At 47.7% G+C, this 18,193-nt stretch overlaps 1 protein-coding gene across 4 annotated transcripts in view; it reads right to left on the bottom strand.

Annotated features, from left to right (window-relative positions):
- SLC36A4 (solute carrier family 36 member 4) overlaps positions 1-18,193 on the bottom strand; it is a 324,739-nt gene that overhangs the window by 294,227 nt on the left and 12,319 nt on the right. The window contains exon 1 of one of the 4 annotated variants that reach the window (XM_053656922.1): positions 6,588-6,954. The exons of the other annotated variants lie outside the window; for them this stretch is intronic. The gene's annotated coding sequence lies outside the window, so the exon portion shown is untranslated. Of the gene's footprint in view, positions 1-6,587; positions 6,955-18,193 lie in introns of those variants that run through there. 4 annotated transcript variants of the gene reach the window in all.

The following is an 18,193-nucleotide window of genomic DNA, read 5'->3' as shown; positions in this document are numbered from 1 at the left end:
CTGATGGTGCCAGCAGCCTGAAACACGGACGTGTGCTTCTTTTCCTAAGATATGGTACCCAGAGTTAGGGCAGGGGGAGAAGGGAGCACTGTGGGCGTCTGTGGTTATCCTAAAGGACTTAGATATTTTAATGGGGGACATTGGGTCACTACTTTAAGTCTGTATAGCTTTAAATAAACCTTTCCTTTCCTCTTCACAAATCTCTGGCATTGAGAGATGTCTTTCTTCTGGCAGCGGACAGACGACCCCAGTAGGTATTAGTATACCGTCCTTGGGAGGGGCCCCCGTTTTCTGGAACAGTTTTTGGCATCCCTCAGTGGGTCAAATATTGCACCCTGCTTTGGACCTCTGTTGTTACAGGTACACTATCACCACCAGAAGCTGTCTCATGGCTGAACTGCAAAAATGTGTAAGCAGGGCCTTTATCTCTTGATCTGGGGTGCAGGACTCTCACTAGGCCACAGTGCCCCCTCCCACAGGTAGCTGAGGGCCCACCCAATTGATGTAGGCCAGCAGCTAGCTCTTCATCCAATTAGAATAGTACACTGGAAACCCAGTGGATTAAAAGATAACCACCCCCACCCTGAACATACACACTCAAAAGATTTTAACCCATCTATAAACATAAACATGGCTAATTAAAGAACTGCTTTCTAGAAAGGTGAGCTAGAAAGAAAAATAAGGCATATTCTGATATAATTAAGTCAAAAATGAGACTCCTGACTTTCTTCACCTCCACAGTGTAACCACAAAGAAACTTTATTTCTTTAATATGACCTTTTCTCCTTTCTTTCCTTTTGATTCAAACTGGTCTCATCCAGCACGCTGACTCACCTGCCTCCTCCCTGCCCCCCCATGACCATCCCTTAAGCATTAAGCCCTCAGGACAATGAAGTTCTAACCCACATCAAACAATCTTAGGAAGAAAGCTTCAGGTCTGGCTGACGACAGAGACAGTTTCCATCAAACTAGAGATGATATCTGGGCCTCAGTTGTGTCTCGGCTTCAGGCCTAAAAAAGCGGCAAAACCAGACAGAGTGATGCCATGGCTGCATCAGAACCAGACGTAATGACCAACAACCCCCTACCCTAGTGTGACCAATCAGTACAGACCATGACCCTAATGCCACTGGTCACCATGATTAACAATTTTTCCCCTTTATAACCCATCCCCTGAATGCCATCCCCTGGCTCTAAGAGCCAGGTCGTTGAGCATTAGCTCACCTGCAACTCTGGGTATGGGCCATTTCCTAAAAATAAACCCTTACTTTCTTTGCTGCAAGCTCCTATGTGTGTCTTACTGGGCTTTGAGGCTCAAAGGCAAACAGGCCCCTTTAGTCCAGTAAATCATTTCATGGAATACCAGTAAACATTCATTACTGATAGGCCAGACACTGCCCTCAGGGCTAGGGATGTGAGCCAGCCCATGTGTCCCCACCCCAGACAGACGTCAACTGAACAAGAAACCATTACTTTCTGAATATGGTGAGTGCCGGGGTCTGCAGCCTGGGGTACCATGGGAGCAGGCATGAAGGGCCTGGGTCTCAGGTCATGGGAGCTCATTCACAGGACCCGAGGGGTCTCAGGGCCCACGAGGCAGGATGAGCTGTGTGGCTCAAGTGGCGGCGGGGACCAGGCCACACAGGCCTGTCACTGTACAGGATGCACACTGTCCTAAGAGCAGGAGAGCCTGCTGCAGAGAAGCATCATCCAGTTCACACTGTAAGAGGTCACTGCGGCTGCTGCTCGGAGATCTGGCGGGGGACAGGAGTGAAGGTGCAGCTGTCTGCCGAACAGAAACTTCCCAACTCTCTTTGTTATCACACCTTGCAGAGAAAAACACTTTATACTTTGCAGGTCAGTACATACACACACACACACACACACACACAGAGTCTATGAGATGTGGGCTACCAGCCTGGGCTGGTGGGCGGGAGGGAACACTGGCATTCTCTGTGACCTGGGGCCGGTTTCTCCACGGCCCTGAGCCTCAGGCTGCTCATCTGTACAGCAGGGGTAACAGTCATGATCCCACCGCACAGGTTGTGGGGGACAAAGAAGTCCATATATCTAAAAACCTTAACAATGTTAACCTTTTTCTGTAAAACCATCATTATGTACAAATTACGAGTTTCACAGAATAAACTCAACCTTATTACATGCACTCTGCTCTAACGGTTTTCATTCTACTTCTTTTCTTTCTTAATGTTACTAAAAATCCTCTAAACTTCAGAACCCAGTAACCTGGGTCACGATCTATAGCTGGCAGCGATGGCTTGGACTCGAGAGACAGTGATGAGGGAACGAGACCCAGCGGACAGACCTGGACAATAACAGGGACAGGGGAGGGACAGAGGGAGGTATCGGAGGTCCTCTCGGGGCTCTGGGCTGACGTGCTGGGGAACGCAGCGGAGGAGTGGGTGTAGGTCTGAGAGAAGAGATCAGACTTCTGAGATCTAGACTTTCCACGTAGACTGCAGGAGGATTTGGGTGGGGCTGACAAAAGGAACGTAGGCACTTTACCATCAGGGAACCGTGTACCCAGATTCACATCAGAACTGTAGCTATTGACAAAGGCTGGGTCTCCAGACTGGGCAGGGGAGGTGGACGGCCTTTGTGAACCAAGCACAGCAGCAAGCGGCTGATGGAGGACTCGAGGATTTGGGGCTCCTGCCAAATGTCTTTCCCCACCCAACCCAAAGAAAGCACTAATCACATTTAATCAGAGTCTGTCTGCCCATCTGTTTCCTCTACTAAAGCAAGCAGATTCGGGGCAGAGACTGCCCGTCTCATTAATCTTTCTATTCCTCAGTCCTCCTGAGCCCCTGCCCTGCCTGCCACCTGAAGTAGGCGCTCAGCAAACATCTGCTGAATTGACAGTCAAGATTCAACATGATAAAACTCCAAAAAGGCCATTTACAGGGCAGGAAACAAGTAAGGCAGAGCAAACTGGGGGTGTGCAAACTCTGCTAGGGGGTTTCTGATGAATTAAAGGCACGGGCTAACCACAAGCCCACTGTTCACAGAGAAAACAAGTCTGCAAAAAAGTGTTTAACTCTGGAATGCGTGAAGGATATGGATCTTTATTATAAGGGTCAGAAATGCTAAGCAGGTCTGGGGTGGGAATCAGGAAGGCAAAGGGAAAATAACGCAGAAAAAAATGAGGCATAATGTGTACGTATCATTTGGTCTCTTCCAAAAATCACCCTAAACGTTTCACTCTTGACATCACTTCCCCTTCCCTGGTTACACTTCCCACCAACTGCAGGCTTTCTCTGGGATGCCCCGGCATTTCCCATCCTCGGCCATCCTCCAAAGCCCAGTTCCTTGTATGTTACCCGGTTTTTTCTGCAGGCACATGACTGTTCCCCCAACAGACAGGAATGGTGTTGCACTCCTGCTTATCCACTCTGCCCCTACACCTCACACAACAGTAGCTGATTAGCTGATTTTTAGACCGACTGATTTGACACTAAACACCAAATTCAGATTCTTATTTTTTATTCTTACCCCCTTTAGTTGCAACAGTGACTAAAGCTATCATTTTTAATAGTAGCAGCTACATTTTTTTAGCACCTACCACATACAAGACACAGCTAGGAACTTGAAAGACATCATCTTAGTCCCATTGGAGAGATGACAAGACTGTGGCTCAAAGACAACATAGTTTAGTAAGTGACAACAGCAGGATACTCACACCTGAGGCTACTTAGCTCTACCACCAAATAAGTGTGCAATCCCTCTAAAATTTCGGCAGGTTTTCCCTGGCGCAGGAGGCACGAGCGATGGCCCCTCTGATGTGAAATCTGCACTCGGTGCTCACCATCACATGACTAGAGCTCAACTCACAGAAAGCTTATTTTAGGCTAGAAAAGGCCATAATATATCAAGATCCATTCGTTCACATTCTACAAATACTTAGATTAGGTCAAGCTTATTTTAACTCTTTAAAAAAAAATGGAATGTGCTAAAGACATCATCTGTTTCTGTAAGAATGTTTAACTTAAACTAAGAAACCAACAATGTTCCGAACAATCAAATCATGAGTGTCAGGTAGTTAGTAAAATAACCACCAAACTTGCAACAGCAACCGTGCCCCCGTCTCCTATGTTACAGTCCCCCCAAAACTTTCACAAACATTTTTTTCATCTGGACATACCAGTAACTGTGAAGTGATTACAGTTACCTCCTTGTACACACGCAAAAGAAAAACAAGACTAAGAGAAGTTCAGTGAGCTGCTGAAGGTCACACCATGTATTACTTAGGACCCTTGGTTATAAAGGACAAAACAAAGCCCATCCAATTAGCCTAGGTAAAGGGAACCACCATAGGGCAGGGGGCAGGGGGGGGAGGGACCCCCTGAGGAGCACATGCCGAATCTTGGCTCCTCTCTGCCTAGGGCCTCCTCCTGCCCCAGAGCAGCCCATCTCTCTCCTCCACACAGGAAACCAGGACCACCAGAGGTCCAGGCCCCCATTTCCTCAGCTTCACCACCTCAGAGGAAAAGGCTCTTGGGCTTCAAGTTCAAAACCCCATGGAGATGGGCTTGAAATGATGCCCACCGTGCCTCTCTACTCAGCCAGCCCGACGCTGAATAATAAAATGGAGGGAACAGCAGGGCAGAGGCAGCTTCTCCATTCAAGACATGTCTCCACAGGCTAACCTTCCCCACCTCCCTTAACAGCTGTGATCTGGCCGAGGGGTCCACAAGCGGTAAAAGCAGTTCAAAAGCAGTTTCCCTTTTAGCTTCCATGCAGGAGGCCACCTCACACTCACTGCGGCGCATACAGGGTACCCGGGTGCCTGTGGCTCTGTGGAAACGGAGGCAGGGAGAAGCCCCATGTTAACATCCTATTGCATGGCTGCAAACTGCTGCCTTGGAGTCTCTGAAACACATGGGCCTCACAATACAGTCTCCTCTTTTACTGGAAAAAAATAGAATTCAGGGAGAGCCCTAACTAGCCCAGTCAGGTCAAGGGCCCCAAGTTCCCCAGAATGAAGAGGGCCAGGCAGACTGAACAATAAAAGGAAACAAAGGTTCTGTACACACTGCTGAGCCACTGCTCTTCAAACGCAAGCCCAATGATTTTCTTCTTTCTACACCACAGCTGATATTATTTGGGCACTCAATTGTGAAGTAATGATTAAGTATGTGAAAAGGTGCTAATTGTACAGCAAAGATGTTGAGTGCAAACAGAACTGGAAAAGAGGGAGATCGATGTACCCATTTACATCCCAGTAATACGTATCCTAGAGTAAGTCCTCTCCACAGTACAATTCCGTGCTAAGAAACAAAACCTGTTATTTCTTCATCAGTGAAAGTCGGAATCAGCCTTTGCAGCCTCCCCGCCTCCCCCTACCCCTCTGCCCTTACAGCTCAGTGAGGTGGGCTCCCCTCAGGTCCCAGTCTTCCTGTTCCTCTAACTCTGACGCAGGGGTCATCAGGCCCAGGTGATGACTGAAGTCCCTTCCTCTGAGGAGAGAGCAGGAACCAGAAACACAAAACCAGCCTACAAAGATGAACCCAGCTATTCAGTTTCCTGCAGAGTGGAGGGCTGACAAGGTACCCAGACCCCTCAGGTATGACGCGGCGGGGGGGACACCTGCCCCTCACTGCCTGGTTGGGACTGCTGCAAATCACTCAGGCTGCTTTTCTTTCATTGAATCAAGCACTTCTCTAGCCCTCACTACCTGCAGTCTTTACGTGCAGTAGGAGCGCTGTTTGCTTCAGCTGGCAGAAGTTAGCTTTCACTTCCAGCTTTACTGGTTGCACTTGCTAATGGTGACTTCTGAAAGGAATCTAGGGAACGAAATTTTTTTATCCTTTTCCCAAAGGCCTAACCTAGGCCTAGATGGCTGATATCAACTCCTGTTTCTCTAGTTCTAGCATTTTGCTTCTCCCACTAAGCCCATTTCATTCTCCCCTTCTACAGGCCAGAGATGAAGGTTAGTGTTTAGCATGCGCGCACAGCGTGCTCACCCTGTTCCCACAGAAGCCCTGTAAGGGCTACTTTTAAACCTCCTCACGGAGGAAGGAACAGGTTGAGGGAGAGGAGGCTCCTCCAGGGGTTGGCTCTGAGCTGGGGACAGTGCGCAGGGCCAGGGCCCAGCCCCAGCAGGGGGACCTGCACACTCCCTCTTTGAACCCCCCGTAAAGCGCCTCTCTGGAGAGTAACTCTTGTGTGGTGTCCCCGGAAAAGCCACCCTTGGCGCAAACACATCTGTGCTGCCCCTCCAAAAGATGTTTGTGATTGAGATAAAATTCAACTAACATAAATTTACCATTTGTAAAGAATTCGATTCAATGGCATTTAGGACATTTGCAGTGTGAAGCCACTACTGCCTCGATCTAGTTCCAAAACATCTTCATCACCCCAAAAGAAAACTCACAACATTAAGTGGTCACCGTCCACATACGCCCCTTCCCCAGCCCCTGAAAACTGCCCATTTGCTTTCTGTCTCTACGGACCTACCTACTCTGGATAGTTACACAAACGCAAACACAGTGTGCGACCCTTGCGTTTGCTTCTTTCTCCTACAGCACAGTGTCGTCAAGGTTCACCCAGGTTGCGGCACCCATCTGTACCTCATTTCTTTCTGTGGCTGAGTCATGTTCCATTGCACGGATGTGACAGGTTGTGTTAACTGGTCATCGACTGACGGACATCTGCGTTACCTCCACTTGGTGCTGTGAACCGTGGTGCTACGGGCGTGTGCACACAAATCGTACAGCCCTTGCTTTCGGTTCTTTCACAAACACACGCAGGGTGGAGCTGCTAGCTCCGGTGGTGGTTCTCTTTCACTCTTTGAGGAGCCCTTTAAAACATTTTGAAAACATGAGGCTCTACGAAGAAAATCCAAAAGGAAACTGAAAGCACAATGTAGAACCAAGGTGAACTCAAAGAAGTTAAAAAATATAGTTTTCTAGTCTCACCTTATTTTTGACTAGGCAGAAGAAACCCAAACAGTATAGTTCTTTTTTAAAGGCCCAGAACACTGGGAAGTAAAAATTAAGATATGCAATTTCTACCAAATAATTAGCAAGTGTTTCTGTGTCTCCGGCATATTTTTAACAACAAAAGCACACCTGATCAGGGCGCCACTGAAAGCCCCGTGACTCTCTGTTAGCCGTCTGGACCACAGACGGCAGTGGGGAGGACCCAGCAGAGGCCCTGACCCCAGGCGACTTTCCACTATCAGGAAAGATGGCATTTTCTGCTCTGCGTCTCATTTCTAGTTAAACCATTTTTTTCCTCTTTGGAAAGATGTAAGCCCCCAGCATCCTTTAAAAGACAATCTTGCCACACATCATATGTCATCAGAAAAATGCAAATTAGGAGACCCCAGTGAAGACCTGTGAGAATGGCCGCGGCCCGGAGGACTGAGAACATGAAGTGCTGGTGAGGATGTGGAACAGCAGGAACCCGCGTTCGCCGTTGGTGGGGGGTGCAAAGTGGCGCAGTTACTTTGGAAGACAATGAGTCTGGTTCTTACGAAACTCACAGACTTCATATTCTTACTGTATTACCCAGCAATCGTGCTTTTCATTGTGTACCCTCAACATCTGAAAACTTGTGTCCACACTAAAACCTGCATGTGGATGTCCAGAGCAGCTTTATGCATAATTGCCCAAACCTGGAAGCCATTAAGATGTTCTTCAGTAGGTGACTGGATAAAGAAACTGTGGTGCGTTTAGACAATGGAATGTTACTCGCACTAAATAGAAATGGGCTATCAAGCCATGAATGTTGTGAAGAACCTTAAAGGTATATTATTAAGTGAAAGAAGCCAATCTGAATGGCTCTGGCTGGTGTGGCTCAGTGGACTGAGTGCCGGCCTGTGAACCAAAGGGTTGCTGGTTCAATTCCCAGTCAGAGTACATGCCTGGGTTGCAGGCCAGGTCCCCAGCAGGGGACATGCAAGAGGCAACTGCACTTGATGTTTCTCTTGCTTTCTCCCTCCCTCTCTCTAAAATAAATAAATAAATAAGATCTTTAAAAAAAAAGAAAGAAAAGAAAAGAAACCAATCTGAGAAGGCTACAAACTGTATGATTCCAACTATCCAACACTGTGGAGAAGACACAAGTATGGAGAGAGTTAAAATACCAGAGGGCTCCCAGGCACTGAGAGTGGATGAACAGGCAGAGCACAGAGCATTTTTAGGGCAGTGAGGATACCATGTATGATACTATCGTGATGCATACACATCACGTTTGTCCACACCCACAGAATGCACAACACCAAGAGTGAGCCCTTGTGTCAACTGTGGACTCCAGGTGACTAGGATGTGTCAGTGTAGGCTCATCGGCTTTGGCACCTGTCCCTCTGGGGTGGGGAGTGTTGATAACGGAGGAGGAGGCTATGTGTGGAGACAGGGGCAACGAAATATGCAGAAAATTGTGCGTTCTGTTCAATACTGTTATGAACCTAAAACCACTAGAAATAAGCATGGGCTTATTAAAAAAAAACTTCTTTGTCTCACCCCTTAAATAAAATATTCCTAATCAGCTCTAAACCATGAGCAATACTTTAGGAATGACTGGGTAGAAGGTAAGTGTAGCCCACGGAGAGTGAGGCAACCATGAAAACCGACCCGGGATCTTTCAGCAGCCCCTTATGAGGCTGCCAATCACCAACGATGTTAACAGGGAGGACAGCGACAAGATGGGGATGCAGAGGGGCCGTACCAGGAGATGACACATCAGCACCTTCAAATTAAGTGAAGAACAAAACAGTTCTCTGAAAGACATAGTAAGCGAACTGCAAATGACAAAACTGACTCTTTGGATATACACGAAACACCAACATGACAGGGACGGCTGGCAAATCAGGTAACAGACGGGCACACTGGCCGCACTCACTCGGCAGGAGTTCAGTTAGGCAGCAGGTGGGCTTGAAAGCAACTCCATCCATTCGCTCTGTCTGCCTGTCCCGGAGAACAAGACGGTAAACCTGCAATGCCAGGAGCAGGCCGGAGAGGAACTCACACCCCACTTTTCACACAAGTGGTGTCTAGCATCCATGCACATGCAAAATATAAACAAACTTACACTGAGATTAGCTCTGGTGAGCCCTTTAAAGTTCACACCAAAACTGAAGGCCAAAAAGGAAACAAAGTGAGAAAGTAGCCTATTATGAATCAAAAAGGTCATCCCTTTGTCCTGAATGACTCTCCTTGGTCAGTCTCAGAGACAGGCAGCCCTCTGTGCTGGGGCTGATCGTGGTTAGGACAAACACAGACATGATTTTAAAACCAACAGCAAAGTGACGGGATCTCCCTTATTTGCAACATCCCCTGTGCGAGGCTCTACCAGACTGAGACTTAAGACCAGCCCACCAGGCATACATGTGGTCTGAATATACGAGGAAAATAAACACATAAAGCAGGAGGACTCATTCGGCAGAGGCTGGGGAAGGGGAGTTATGCTGAGAATATAAAATCAAGGAAAGAAAAGGCTATCCGAACCAACAGCTGACAGAGTTTAAGAGAGTGGGATCTCCCCTTCCTGGCAGCCAGCATCATGTCCCTCCAGCCCAATAAGAAAAAGAAACTGCACACTCCGCACACAAAGCAGAACATTGGAGCTAGGCGGCTGAAGCACCTGGGCCACTCCCTTGTTGTAGAGAAAATAATCCTGAGGTTCAGAGAGGTTCAGCAATATACTCAGGACCAACTGTTAACAGCAGCAAAGGTAGGTCTATAATCCCAGTCCCCTGGGAAGCCTTTCACTAACAACATGGATGATGATGAGGAGGAGGAGGAGGAGGAAGAGAAGGACAGCAGCTCCCATGTGCTGAAGAGTTTATCAGTAGGCACTACAATGAGGGCTTCACATATATTATGCAATTTAATCCTCAACAAACGATAAGTAGTATTATTATTGGCCTGTTTCACAGAAAGGGGTGCAGAGAGGTTGAGGGACTTACCCAGAGTCACACAGCGTGTTAGAAGCACAGGCAGATCTGCAACCTGGATGAGCCTGAAGAGCATTATGCTAAGTGAAGTAAACCAGATACAGAAAAACAAATACTGTGTGACCTCACTAATTGGTGGAACCTAAAATAGTTAAACTCACAGAAGCAGAGCACAGAATGATGGTTGCCAGGGGGTGGGGGGGTGGTAGTGGAAATAGTGAAATGATGGACAAAAAGTACAAACTTTCAGTTATAAGAGGAATAAGTTCGGGAGATGTAATGTACCGCATGGTGACCATAGTTCATAATACCGTGTTGCGCACTTGGAATTTGCTAAGGCAGTAGATACAACACACATACACACAGCGCAGACATACACAGAAGTGGTAACTGTGAAATGATGCGTGTTGATTAACTTGATTGTGGTCATGATTTTGCAATGTATACCTACGTCAAACTATCATGTTGTATTCTCTAAATACATACAATTTTTATTTGATAATTATACCTCAATCAAGCTGAATAAATCAATAAAAGGGGCCCTGGCTGGTGTAGCTCAGTGGACTAAGCATGGGCCTGCGAACCAGAGCATCGCAGTTCAATTCCCAGTCAGGGCACATGCCTGGGTTGCAGGCCAGTTCCCAGCAGGGGACGCACGAGATGCAACCATACATTGATATTCTCTCCCTCTCTCTTTCCCTTCCCCTTTAAAGATAAATAAATAAAATCTTTAAAAATAAATAAATAAAAGGGGATAAAGTACAGCACAGGTGGATGGAAACTTACGTTGAGCTAGAATACACCAGGATAAACCAGAAAATCACGGTAAACCCTTGTATCATGGGGTAATTTTTAGAGCCTTTCCTTCCCAAGATATAAAGACAATTAGCACTAAGGGAGATAAAAAACAAAAAATTCTGTTAACCAGGGAGAAGAGGGTCTCGACGCTGCGGCCTGGACAACAGGACTGCACAGATGCAGGCGTGAAAAACCAGGTGCTGATGCCCAGCCAGGCCCCTGTGAGATCCTGTCCGGGGTCCAGGGTCCAGCGTCTCGCACCGTCACCAGGTCACATACTCATGTTCACACAGTAAGTTCTGACAGTGGTGTTGCTGGGCCCCGCTGGCGATGGCAGAAATCAGTATTTACCAGATTATGGAAATAATCCAGTAATACTACTAAAAATATTACTGTGCTGGACACAAAATCACCAGTCTAATCATACACACAGTTACATTCAGTTTCAGGAAAGTTGTGCTTTTAAAAAAAAACATTGTGGTTAAAAAAAAAATCTTAACATTAAATTGAAACTGTTGCTTTCTGGCTAAATAAAAAGCACCTGGCTTTTCTCAGAAATGCCATTCACAGTCTCGGATTTCACAATGACTGTCCTCTGTCTCACTGTGGGTGGACGATGCTTGGTCTCTCTAACCCACAGAACCAGCGCATCGCCCTGACGGAGGGACCGGCACTGGCCCACTGCAGCATTCACCTCCTTTCACTGCAAACCAAACCGCGGGTCTGAGCTTCTAGTTCAGTTCAAGCTCTACAACCTCACAGAAGTGGAGCTCTGGAAGGTGCTTCCCACAGTGGATGGGTCACTTAGTCACTCTTAACATAACCATAAAAACAAGAGCAGCAGATAATGCTTCCTGGCTGCTTATCAGACGCCAAGCAGGGCGCTCAAGGCACCTAACTCATCATCTCTTCTAACCCTCGCAGCAGCACTGAGGCCGCGCCCTCATTTACACCCAACTTAAGGATGGAGACAGTGAAGCTCTGCAGGGTCAAGGGAGTTCCCCAAAGCCACACACCTGGATGCTGCCCACAGAATTCAAACCTGAGTAACTCCAACGTCAAAGCCTAACCTCTCACCCAGCACACACTGGCTGTCTCTCTGCATCCTCACAAAGCACAGGAGACGCGACTCTCGCCTCCTGGTGCGGACAAACGCAGGGTAAGTCCTGACTTATTCCAGTCTGTCTTCTCCCAGACAGACCCGTGGACCAACTCTGTACTCAGCACTGGGTTAAGGATGGAGGAAACATAAAAAGAAAACAGATCCCAGCCTCCAAGGGCTTCACTATCTTGCCTATTATTGACCTAGACCATAATCTTTTTCTCTCTAGGGAGATTTTGACCATGACCCACCGTCAGAAATATTATTTCCATCATGATTCAGAACACACACACACAGAGTCTTTGTGATACGCTAATATTTTTTATTTTGTCCCCTTTTTCTTTTTGTTAACCCGTCAGCCCACTAAATTAATTCTGTAACTTGAAGATGCCTGACCCAGGATACTCCATTTTAGCTTTAATTTTAAAAATAAATGTCAGGAAGTTCATCCTTAGGTCTAATGTAAGCTTCTTGGGCTATCAGGTTAATCAAATCTGTATGGCTGGGCAAGTCTTCAGGGCAGAGGTGGCAGTGCATCAGGTTACTTAAGGCCCTGGGCCCTGGAATCCGCAGACCTCCCTCCAAACTCTGACTGGCTCACCTGCACATCAGGTCTCTGACCTCACCAGATCTTGGCCTGTAAAATAGGAGCCAATGCCACTCACCCCTTGGGCTTGTTTCGAAGCATCTACCTGGGACCTATTTCTGTTTTCCTCAATAGAGGCACTATGGCCATAGGGTATGGAAGAGAACCAAGCCAGTTTGTGGGACAGGCCTTCAGTGGAAAGGACTTACAGACCCCCTGGCCCCAAGCATCTCCCAGCACCCCCTGGTGGTTCAAGGGGAAATGGCTTCAGTTGCCATTATAATCCACCCCTCAGCCTTCTTTCCACTACATTAAGTGATCCCAACTCCTACAAAGTTTTTATGCGGGTATCATGTGTTCCCCATAAAAGTAAAACACATAAGATGCCTACACTATACCAGGGCACAGGCCAAGTCCCTGACCCTCCAGAGCCTGCTGACAAGCTGGGCAAATGGACAGGTAAACAGGTACCTGTAACTCACTGTGCCAGATGGTATAACTGAACACTGGGAGCCCAAAATGAGAGCTGTGTACACTACAAAGTCTAGTCCTTAATCCCATTTGCAATCCTCTGAGGAAAAACTACAGTGTGCAAATAGAGACCATCACAACACCAAGCCTTAGGCCCTGAAGAAAAGCATCCTGGTCAGCAACTACATCAATATCAGCTCTACAACTGCAGGTCTACCTCCCTGCAAGACTGTAAGTTCTTTGAGGCCAGAAGCAAAGATAGTTATTGCTCAAGATCACATGGCAAATATACACAAAACCGGAATCTCCCAAAGACCACAACTCCAGGGTTACTTTCCTGGTTCCTGTGGAACTTGCCCTACACTTGTCTAGACTCGAACTTACGAGAGGGAAATCAGAAGGCCCAAAATTTAGACTTTAAAGTTGTCTCAAGGTAAGTATGTAGTTGTTGAACATGCAGGTGCTAAAAGCATCGATGTGTCCAATGCACACATTTAAAATACCTGTTTCTCAAATCCTGTTTTAGTATATCTTCATTTTTTTTAAATCCTGGGCCTGGACACTTGAGAGAGGCCATGGGGTAAGCACGGACTTCCCAGAGCTCTGCGCCCCAGCAAAGGACTCGAACATCTGCTGCTCCACCTCAAAACCAAAAGGAGTGGGACAACCTCGAAAAGATTCTAGCTAAAATAAGGGTTCTCTACAATCCCCTATGCTTTGCCCTCTTCCTCTTGCTTCGAGGGGCATTTACAGGACAGGTCCGTTCCCAGGGCCCTCACAGGGGAGGCAGTTTCGCAGGCCTCTGCTTCTGTAGCTGAGATCCATGACTTCCAAGTAGCAGTGTTTTACAACAGAGACAGGGAGTAATAACCCATCTGTTGAGTCCTGGGTGATTTTCTATACATTGTCTCATTTACATCCTACCCCAGCCCTTTTAGATATTACCCCCAATGTACAGGATGCAGACTCGGAGAGGAAATGGCTGGGAGGGAAATGAGGACCGGCCCTGGCACTCACTCCTGACTGCGAGCCCCACTGCACAGCCAGCCATTGAAGAGGGCATTCTTTCACTTTCAAAATGTAACTGAGTTTAAATAAGCACCTCCTCCCACATTTGCTACATAAGTCTCAGAGGAACTTAAACGTCTCAGGTCTGCGACATCCGTTAAGAATCCCCATTTGGAAAATGGTGGGGACGAGGGCTTGCTGGGAGTGCTGGGCGAGGCGATGCCGGTGCAAAGCAGCGAAGCACCTCAAACTGACGCACCGGCTCCTGTCAAGGACCGAGAGCAGCAGTGTAACTGCCAGCACTCTGTAAGGAGCTGAGGGGGAAGGGACTGCAGAGAAAGACACAGCCCAAACACCCACCCAAAGCTTGTGTCTACTCCTCAAAAAAATGCAGGGCGAGCAGGGAGTACGGAAGGTGGAGGACACTCAGGCCAAGAGCCGGCGCAGCCAGAGGAGGTAGTGAAAATGGCCTCACCAGCACCAACACCCATCGTGGGTCTCACCGCCTCACTGCACTCACCTGATGACTGAGACAGGAAACCTCAAGGAAAATAGCAAAGCAGGGAAATCCGATGAAGAGCGAAAACTGAGAATTCTGTGGTCCAGTTATCTCAGCATGAGAGCCCAAAACACAACTCCGGGTCCACACGGAAGCCCCTGTGGGTGGGGGGCCCACACCCCCAACGCCCACAGCTGGCCTCCTCCGAGAGGAAGGCCACCGCTCCCCTCAGAACAGGCCCAGGAGCTGCAACCGTGCTCCCCATTTCCACCAGGGACGGCTTCCACTCCAGGGCCCCCAAGACCCGTGTGACGTGGAACAAAAGGCAGAGTCTGGCCCGACGGACCTGTGTTCAAACTTCTGTCCCTGCTACTTGCACACTCGGTCTGCGGGCAGAGTGCTGCACCATTCTAACTCTGTTTCTTCACCTGCAAAATGCAGACAATAACCCCCGTGCCCAAGGCTTCGAGGATTAAATGAGAAAATGTAAATAAAAGGATCAAAACACAGTTCATCAGCAACTGGCAGCTATTACTAACAGAAGCCGAAACCAACTGCCGCTGGGTAAAAATTAAATTTGATTCCTTAAAGGAAAAAGGGTTCAGGATGTTAGTGAGGATCAACAATTTCCAGAAAAATTCAAGGCAGCAGGGTGAGAAAACCACCCTCTCCAGCTCCCTGCAGGAGTCTGGAAGCTCCCCGCTGCTGGCTGGCCAACAGGAATGGAGGCGTGTCTCATTACCACGCACTGTTCACACTTTATAAATACACCACACGACCAGTCGGGGAGCACTTGCTGCCAACCTTCTGGGCAAACAAGTCCAACAGGATCTGATCTGGAAATTAAAGGTCCATGCAGCCCAGCCACACGCGGTTCAAAATAGATATTCCTGACCTACTTAGTCTTCGAGGACCGTCCTCCAAGCCAAACACAAGTGGTCGGCGAGGCAGGGCCCCGCACAGAGCCCCTGGCCTTCTCCGTCAGGTGGAACGTGCGCCGAAACAGCAACGACTCAAACATTATCTTGGGGGCAGCTTGACGGAATCCCTAGCTCTAAAACAGCCAATCCAAACAGTTTCTTTAAAGCAAAGAGTCACAGAAGCTACCAATTCATTACCTTGGACTAGCCGCAGGGATGCATTTTCATTCCTTTACACTCGCAGAGGTGTCAAACTCATTTTCACCAGGGGCCACATCAGCCTCAGGATTGCCTTCAAAGGGCTAAATGTAATTTCAGGGGTGTATAAATGTCACTTAACACTTAAGCAAGAGCTCAGAGCTGCCGCCAGATAGAAACAAGGTACGGGGCAGATAAAACAAGGTGGAGGGCCAGATTCAGCCTGAGGGTTTGCGAAGCAAGCTGATGGCGAAAACAAGGCAAAGCGAACCCGCTATTCATCACGCCCAAGTCCCTGAGGTCAGCCCCAGGTGCCCCACCTCCCCACCACTGTACACTCAAAACTCCCACCACAGAAAGTTACTTCACAGCCCTTTAGTGTCCTTGGCACCTTTCTCTCACATCATGACATGCAATCATCTACAACTGTGGAAGGCAAGTAGAACAAGCATTTTTATCACCCACTTAGGAGCGAGAAAATCAAGCCAAAGCATGTCTACCACAAGGTAAAATCAGGACAAAAGCACAGGCCTTCCAGCTCATGCCCCTTCTCGAAAATCAGCCAGCACGGTGCGCCCAGACCTGACGCAGCCAGGGGTCTAGGCTCCAGGCCACTGCTCTGCCCGCTGCACCCCAGTGGTGAGCGCCCTCCGGAGACGGGAATCGCACGCACAACCCTTTCCCGCACAGCAGCCCGCACACTGCAACCTCCTTAACAAAGGCAGGAGCATGCAGATCGTCCACCCTGGTGTCCACCAGCAGGAGCACCCACGCCGGCCGCACGCGCCCTAAGCCAGGCCGAACTCCCACCTCCCCAACACATACACAAAGCCCAGCCCTACACCTATCAAGGGAGAGAGATACACTCGTGACCGGCTTTCCGAAACCACGTGGTGAGCAGGGGGCAGGGGAAGTGATCACAGACTCCAAACACCAGAAACCCAGATCTCTGAGACTCCGCTTCCTGGGTTCAAGTCTTGGATCTGGAACTACTTACTCTCAGGCAAACAACTTTGTTTTTCTAAGTCTCAGCTTCCCCATTCACAAAGGAAGGAGTTTTTTAAAAAGTTTTCACGGTGAATGTACGTAATGGACAGAATATATAAAATGGTGAAAAAGGTAACTTCTGTTATGTATATTTGACAGTAATAAAAACATTAAGTTAACATTCGTATATTTTTTCATTCATTTATTTTCTTGATGGCAAGAAATATTCCAAGTAATGAGAACCAGAGGTCTGCAACCAAGGCTACTTTACCCAGCAAGGCTCTCAATTAAAATGGAAGGCCAAATGAGGAGCTCCCCAGACAAAAGAAGGCTCAAAGAATACGCCTCCTCCAAAACAGCTCTGCAAGAGATGCTAAAGGGACTGCTTTAGAACAGAAAGAAAAAGAGTGAGAGAGAGGAACACAGGTACAAAGGGGGAAAAATGAATAAGTACTTTTAATAATGACCTTAAATATAAATCACCTATAAGTGCAAATTAGCCAACAAAACAAACAAGCAAGCAAAATATAACCAGAGACACCAAAATTAAGAACTGACAGTAACCAGAGGGGATAATGTGGGGGGGGGGAAGGTTGTCAGGAACTATAAAGGACACGTGGACAAAGCCAAAGGGGGGTAGGATCGAAGGTGGAAGGGTGGGAGGTGGGGAGTGGAGGGGGAAATGGAGACAACTGTACTTGAACAATAATAAAACAAATTTGGAACACACACAAAAAAATTTAATAAAATAAAATTATTCAAGGGGGAAAATAAAAAAACTAAAGGATCTCACAGATTCAGTGAGGATTAAATAAGATATTGTAATGGCAAGTTCTTAAAATCACCTAGCACACATTATATGCTAATAAGTAGCTTTAACTTAAGATAATTTTAATTACTTTTACTATAAAGACAATACATGACCATTGTAGAAAATGCTGAAAAATATAAAGATAAAAAAATATCTCCAATGAGCCCTGACTGGTGTGGCTCAGTGGGTTGGGCATGTTGTCCCACAAACCAAAAGGTCACCACTTCAGTTCCCAGTCAGGGCACAGGCCTGGGTTGTGGGCCAGGTCCCCAGTTGGGGGCCTACGAGAGGCAACTGATCAATGTTTCTCTCCCTCACTTTCTCCCTCCCTTCCCCTCTCTCTAAAAATAAATAAGTAAAATCTTTTTTAAAGAAATCTCCTATGATACCAAAATCCAGACATAACCACTGAAATTAAAATCTTTATTTCCCTCATGCATGGACATTACTTACATTTGGAAGGTAATGTACATACCGTTTTGTAGTAGTGGTCCATTCTTTTCTGCCTGCCAGTAATTGCAAGAACAATTCTCACAACAACATCCAGGAACTACAGGGACTATGTTTGAGGCCAGAATAAAAAGTTGCAGGAAACTTGAGACAAGAACAGGGAGCTCATGCTGAACAACTGGAGGCACCTGCCTCCCGAGCCGGGGCTGGAGACTTATGCCAAATCCCCTGCCACCTGTCCCTCTCTCCCCAGCAAAGTTCGCCCAGAAAGCAGGCACTCTGGGGGTCTGGCCAAGCAGGACGAAGGCCACAGGGTAGCTTTGTGGAAGCCCTGCACAGGTCAGGCTCCACAGCACAAAAGGGCTCATGTCCCCTCTGCCCTCAAGGAGCTTCCGCTGTGACCAGTGGAAATGATGCAGGGGAGGACAGGGACCATCTCATCCAGCC

Source organism: Artibeus jamaicensis, unplaced genomic scaffold (genome assembly GCF_021234435.1).
Source record: "Artibeus jamaicensis isolate MK-2021 breed Jamaican fruit bat unplaced genomic scaffold, CSHL_Jam_final scaffold_3128, whole genome shotgun sequence".
Taxonomy (NCBI): Eukaryota; Metazoa; Chordata; class Mammalia; order Chiroptera; family Phyllostomidae; genus Artibeus; species Artibeus jamaicensis.
The sequence above is the reverse complement of the archived record's forward strand: the minus strand, read 5'-3'. Positions and strand labels throughout refer to the sequence as shown.